This window comes from Mercenaria mercenaria, chromosome 9, assembly GCF_021730395.1.
Source record: "Mercenaria mercenaria strain notata chromosome 9, MADL_Memer_1, whole genome shotgun sequence".
In the NCBI taxonomy this organism is placed as follows: Eukaryota; Metazoa; Mollusca; class Bivalvia; order Venerida; family Veneridae; genus Mercenaria; species Mercenaria mercenaria.
This window is the reverse complement of record NC_069369.1, coordinates 13,882,941-13,889,640: the sequence shown is the minus strand read 5'-3', so window position 1 is coordinate 13,889,640 and position 6,700 is coordinate 13,882,941. Positions and strand designations below refer to the sequence as shown.

Here is a 6,700-nt window from a genome sequence, read left to right as displayed (position 1 = left end):
TTTTGTCACACTTTAGGTATGGTCTTTTAATAGGCTATGTCTGTCATCTCTAATGTACCTATTTATTAACTAAAAATTCTGCTGTTTGTATTTTACTTGGCATTGATTTTCAACTTGTAACATTTCTTTGTAATTGCATACTGAATAAAAATATCTATGTGTTTAGGCCTATTTTGTTACAATTTCAGAACACATCTTCTCCATGTAGGCTACTTGATATTTATAAATTTATACTGCAACATATTATATACAGAAAATAAAGTTTAAACTTCCACTTAAATAAATGAAATCAGGCAAAGTTTTTAACTTACAACAGTCTAAAAGCAAGTTTAGCACTTGTAATAGACATATTCCGGGTATCCAAAATTTTATATCCGGATATGGTTACACTTTTTTCTAAAAGTCGTCGAATGTCCAGTTTAAACAATATTTTTGAAAAATTATTATGATGCAGAGACTGTTTAACAGCATTTTACAGTATCTGACATTAAAGTGTACCCTGTCATTACATCTTAGTAAACTAATTTCAAAGAAATATTCATGAAAAATCGGGGTCACAAAACAGACGACAACCTACTTTCGATTTCAAAAACTTGTAAAAAGATAAAATCAAAATATTTTCCTATTTAAATTTGATTGTGATAAATTTTTATTAATTAGATTTAAATGTCTGTTGTGTGGACTTAAGTTTCAGATATGTATAAAGGGGTATTTACGACTATATTACCGAAAACGAAAGTACACTTTGACAGGTGGCGCGGAATGATAATGATTTCAGACTGGTTTGCAAACTGTTTTAACACTAAGGTAGCAGATGGCGGTTTTTTCTAGTACTTCGGACTTCCGAGCGATGTGGCCAAGTCAGACGGCTTCCGATATCTTACGAGATGCAGACCTGAAAATAAAAAGATACCGGTTTACATCTTACTTGAAGAAGAAATAAAATACATAGTAAACTTCATACAAAGCATAGATTTTTAAATCCACAAGCCACCTGAAAGATAATTTCAGCCCGCGAAAATACATGACATTTCAGCCCAAATTAGCAATATCTCCAACTGGCCTTAAAATGTTAGGGGAAATGATAGAGCCAAATGGCCACTTGCATTCTGTACTCAGTTTCAAGTATTACTTGCAGAGCTGGACAAAAATACCTGTCTACCGATTACTTTTTTCACTATTTTCAACTGTGTGAGGCCTATATGACATTTGACAGTTCACGAGACGCTCAATGCTGATAGTGGTATATATGCATTTCAAGCAGTTATATGAAAATGATGCCATCAAGCTTACATTCGTATCTGCCAGAATTTCTGCAACATACCATTCTTAAACTTGTTAATCACAAACTCACATCAACAAATATTTCAAACATCAAAACAGCCTTCACTTCAAGGTTTTATCTCTAATGACAGATTTTGACCCTGGCCAATTCGAATCTGTGGCTGGAAACTACCAACTGCTACCTTAAGGACCAAGGCATGTATCTCCATGGACTGTCTGGCACCTGATTCTAAGAAAATGATCTATGACAAATAAAATCTTACCAATATTTAAACAATGCTTTGTTCTTCTTGCAAATTGCACATGTCCAAACAATGTCTACAATATTGTGGATTTGGCCCCATTTTACACACATATTTCTTACTGCATCTATCTTTCTGACATTAAAAAAAGACTTACCTACTATTACATGATGGCCATAAATGTACTGTATTAGCATTGTGCACAGCCCTGCATACTTGAGGAACAGAATTAAAAGCAGCACAGCTTACTTACCCAAGACTAACTGTACTTCAAGTCCGCAAGCTCAGGAAAAGCCGCCCCTGTTCACAAGTACTTTTTCATATTACCTTACATACAGTAAGTATAAAATAGCTTTAAATAAATATTTTACAATGCACTTTTGTTGTTGTTGTTGTTGTTGTTGTTGCCAAACTTACCTATTTTAACGAATTCGAGCAATCTCCAGTACATCTCCGAGAAACCATATCTTCTCTTAATTAAAAACAAATATCTGCAAATGTTACCTCACTCCAGGACCTTAAATGCACCCAAGATGTATCCACTCTCTACACTTTTCTTCTGTCGTCATCCTGACACCGATAAAGCCACAATAGAAATTTCTAAGAACAAAATCATACCTGCCACTCGAGAAATATCTTCGAAGAATATCACCACAAAATCCAGTTCCGAGCCTTGTAAACAGCCATGTATTTACAAAATGCCAAAAACTTGCACATATACTTCCTTTAAATAGTCCTTCTTCCTTTAAATTTGATATAAACTACAAAAGAAAGGTGTTTCCCGCTAGAAATTTAAAGAAAACCATACACTACATACAAAAATAAGATTTACTTACCTGGTAAAATCAGAGTTACCTCCCCTTAACTTCTACCATATCAAACAACATCTGTCTATGTTATGAATCCATTCAGCTCGGATGTTTAAATAACACATACTGGAGAGCTTGAACAACACAAAAGAAAGAATGAAATAGTACTTACAAAAATTGACAAATGTCTTAAGGTAGCAGATGGCGGTTTTTTCTAGTACTTCGGACTTCCGAGCGATGTGGCCAAGTCAGACGGCTTCCGATATCTTACGAGATGCAGACCTGAAAATAAAAAGATACCGGTTTACATCTTACTTGAAGAAGAAATAAAATACATAGTAAACTTCATACAAAGCATAGATTTTTAAATCCACAAGCCACCTGAAAGATAATTTCAGCCCGCGAAAATACATGACATTTCAGCCCAAATTAGCAATATCTCCAACTGGCCTTAAAATGTTAGGGGAAATGATAGAGCCAAATGGCCACTTGCATTCTGTACTCAGTTTCAAGTATTACTTGCAGAGCTGGACAAAAATACCTGTCTACCGATTACTTTTTTCACTATTTTCAACTGTGTGAGGCCTATATGACATTTGACAGTTCACGAGACGCTCAATGCTGATAGTGGTATATATGCATTTCAAGCAGTTATATGAAAATGATGCCATCAAGCTTACATTCGTATCTGCCAGAATTTCTGCAACATACCATTCTTAAACTTGTTAATCACAAACTCACATCAACAAATATTTCAAACATCAAAACAGCCTTCACTTCAAGGTTTTATCTCTAATGACAGATTTTGACCCTGGCCAATTCGAATCTGTGGCTGGAAACTACCAACTGCTACCTAAGGTTCAGTGATTTTAATGCTAGTTTAATTGCTAGTGGAGCAGTCTAAAATATCATGGTCTGCCTCGGGCACGATTACAGCAGGTAATTGTTTGTTAATTATGTCAATGCCCCCCGGCGTGTATCACTCGATAAAAAGGGGGCAATAAAGCAGTGTATTATAATCACTGAGGCAAAAAAGGAAGTTTGGCTTAAAAAAGAAATGAATGGTTGTAAAAACGGGCAGGGTGCCTGGCGGGGCAACAGGGCGGAACGAATTTCGGAACGGGCGATGCGCCCTGCTGTAAATAGCTAGCTGGAGCACTGATTTATCTCACGATCACTTTGGACTCTCCTTTTTACATGGAATTTAACCATTGTGTCTGCGCATTTTTATTTCTGTTTTTAAGGACTTTGATTTTTTGAAAAACATAAATCAGGTGGGTGGGTTAAAGTCTTTGATTCTGAGTTTTTTTTTTTTTTTTTTTTTTTGTTTTTTATTTAACGTCGCACCGACACATGTGGTTATATGGCGACTTTCCAGCTTTAATGGTGGAGGAAGACCCCAGGTGCCCCTCCGTGCATTATTTCGTCATGAGCGGGCACCTGGGTAGACCCACCGACCTTCCGTAAGTCAGCTGGATGGCTTCCTCACATGAAGAATTCAACGCCCCGAGTGAGGCTCGAACACACATCGATGAGGGGCAAGTGATTTGAAGTCAGCGACCTTAACCACTCGGCCACGGAGGCCCCTGCTACTGATTCTGAGTTATTGAAATTATTGAAAAGATTTCTGTTGATAGGTGCTTCAAGAAAGTCATATATAGAAGGATGAAACATCATATGCGAAAAAAATAATATTGTAAGCGAAGTACCTTCATTTTCCTTTGATGTTTTTGGGGGTAAGTATTTACAATAACTGGTAAAGTGAGTAATAATCCTTTACTGCAATAACAATGTTGAATCAGTCTTGTAAATGAGCTGAGAATCAAAAATCCATATTTCTGCTTTTTTCCTTATGAAATCTATCAATGAAGTTATCATATGCATCATATTTTTTCATAATTTCAGTACAACACTTTACTCATTGAAAGTAGTCCAATTCAAGGCATGGTGTACAATATGGTCCACTTGTAGTAGTCAAGGGGAAGTAACAAATATCATTTTCTTAAAGAAAATGTTCAAACTAGAATCCCCACAATTATGATAGAAAAATTGTCTGTATATTCGTGGACATTAGTGTCAATACGTCATTAATGAGTTTATCAACGGAATCTTCGGTCAAACATCAATGAACATGAGGTTTCCACTGTTCTAGTCGATGTGCAAATCTTTCAAATCATTTGTTGTCTTCTCAACATCGTACTGAACTTCATAAATAGCAGTAGGAGACCTATCTTTTCCTCTCTTAACATCAAGCACCGAACCTTTTTTAATGAAAAAAAACAGTACATTCTATCATGACAGTATTAAATAAGTATCAACATATCTCTTGTGCTGGGCTCATAAACTATATTGGTGATATTTCAATGACAACTTTGATCAGCTATGTGCTATGATTGAGATACTTTAAATTCATTTTTTTTTTCCTGAAAATTTCCTTCTGTAGGAAAAGTTGTAAATAACTTGTTAAAAGTTATTTAAACAGAAAGGAACACTTTAATAACATCAGACTGTATTTCATCTGGTTAATATTAAACACAAATGAAGTGTCATTAATTTAAATAGGCCTACTAGTAACTTATTATAAATTATTCAAAATATAATTTGTTGTAACTTATTATAAATTATTCAAAATATAATTTGTTGTACTGGATTAATTTTAAAGTTTGAAATAAAATATGTGTTACTCAGATGATGGCTTTAATAAAATCTCACATTTCTTAATCCTTCGTTGAACACTTGCTTCATGGAAGGTTTCAGATATACTTTTTTTCGAACAAATAATAATTAACTGCATGGAATTATGAAGAGTTCTGTTTTGTCCATCAATTTATGTTATAAATATAGAACAAATGTAATATGTTTCTGAAAACATGCATATTTCATTACACATGAAAACTAATTGTTATAAATATATACATATTAATGAATAATAGTGGTAAAATATATTGCTGCATTTTAGGCCCCTAATATTAATGTTTAAATCATGGCATTTGCTTGGTATATTCTTACAGTTGACCGTGCTTCGCACTGTGTTGCAAACTTTTAAAAACTTTTACCGTACCGTTTTTTATAAATTTTGTCTAATTTATGGTATTTCCTCAAGCTAAAGTAGAGACAAATTTCAAAGTGATGGCCTTTATCATCTATTACAATGTAAATGGCCAAAGGCAAGTACTTTGCTGATTTGCCAATAAAAATTTGAATTTGAATTTGAATCATAAACGTTTGCTGAGAACTCATTTTACCTTTATTATTTATGAAAGAAACATCAAATTATTGGTAAACAATTATAAAACTGAAAATAAAACTGTCGTTATCATTTGTTAAAGGGTGCCTCAAGTAAACAGATTTAATGAGACAGCAGAATTTTAACTCCAACATTGAAAAATTAAGGTCGAATCCTGCGGGTCTGTTTTAAAACTTGCTCACTTCATTCAAAAATAACCTTGAGGCAGAAGTAAAACCTACTTGAATTTATTCCACAATATGTAGTCTAAAGAATGAAGGTAAAATAGAGAACTTTTACCGCATGTTACTCAGTATTTATAAAGATGTCTAACTCTACCCCTTCTGTTTCAGAGGTAAATTCACTTTGAGCAGCAAGAAATTGCTTATCAAATGAATTGTTTTCCACTTTTGTGCAATAAATCAATAACAAGTCTTGAAAGAAGTAAAAACTTATTAGAATAAAATGAAAATAAGAGAAAAAAATTTGGTCCCAGTGGGGCTTGAACCTACGCCCCCATGAAAATTGCTGTCAAAGTAGGTTTATTGTAGGAATTGAATACTCTTCAAAAAGGAGGTACTCCATTATGGGCTTGTTAAAATGGTAACATGCTTGACTGTCATTCCTGTGGTCGGACTTTCAAATCCATGTGGAGGCACTGGAAATTTCATAAATGCTTTTGAGTGTATTCTGTCCAAAAGGTGTATACTGGTTATTTTCACGATACAGCTTTCACATTTTCGGTTTGCACTGACTTTTAATAATTGTTTATTGTATTGTACATGTACCTGTGCAATGATGCATTAATTTTCAGAAAGGCCCGGGAGATTAACCAGGCTGTTCATTCAAAAAGTGACAGCCCAAGTTAGATGGACATGCCTGTGTATAAAATATATCTTTTTCGGTGTTCTATGTTATTTTTTGTCATTATGCTCTCTGTCTATACTGCTCCATAATCAGCAAGTGACTTTGAATTTTCAGCATGTTTTAATGTGTTTATCATGGGGCAGGTGCTATATAAATGTTGAATAGCATGTTATGTGAAAACCATAAAGATATGTACATATACATATGATAGAAGGAGAGCGGTGGTCTAGTGGAGGTGTCAGCTGCTCAATCCAGGGGTCTTGGGATCGAGC

The 6,700-nt window shown here is 34.4% G+C and overlaps 1 long non-coding RNA gene across 3 annotated transcripts; it reads right to left on the bottom strand.

Moving 5' to 3' along the window:
• Positions 1 to 848: 848 nt before the first annotated feature.
• Positions 849 to 3,095, bottom strand: LOC128559408 (uncharacterized). Of its 3 annotated transcripts, none has more exons than XR_008372329.1 (3): positions 3,077 to 3,095; positions 2,508 to 2,617; positions 849 to 895 (listed from the first exon to the last, which is right to left on the bottom strand). It is a non-coding gene; the product is annotated as an uncharacterized LOC128559408 (long non-coding RNA). The 3 variants fall into 3 exon arrangements; XR_008372327.1 differs by lacking the exon at positions 3,077 to 3,095 and adding an exon at positions 2,877 to 2,943; XR_008372328.1 differs by lacking the exon at positions 3,077 to 3,095 and adding an exon at positions 2,892 to 2,910.
• Between the last annotated feature and the right edge of the window lie 3,605 nt (positions 3,096 to 6,700).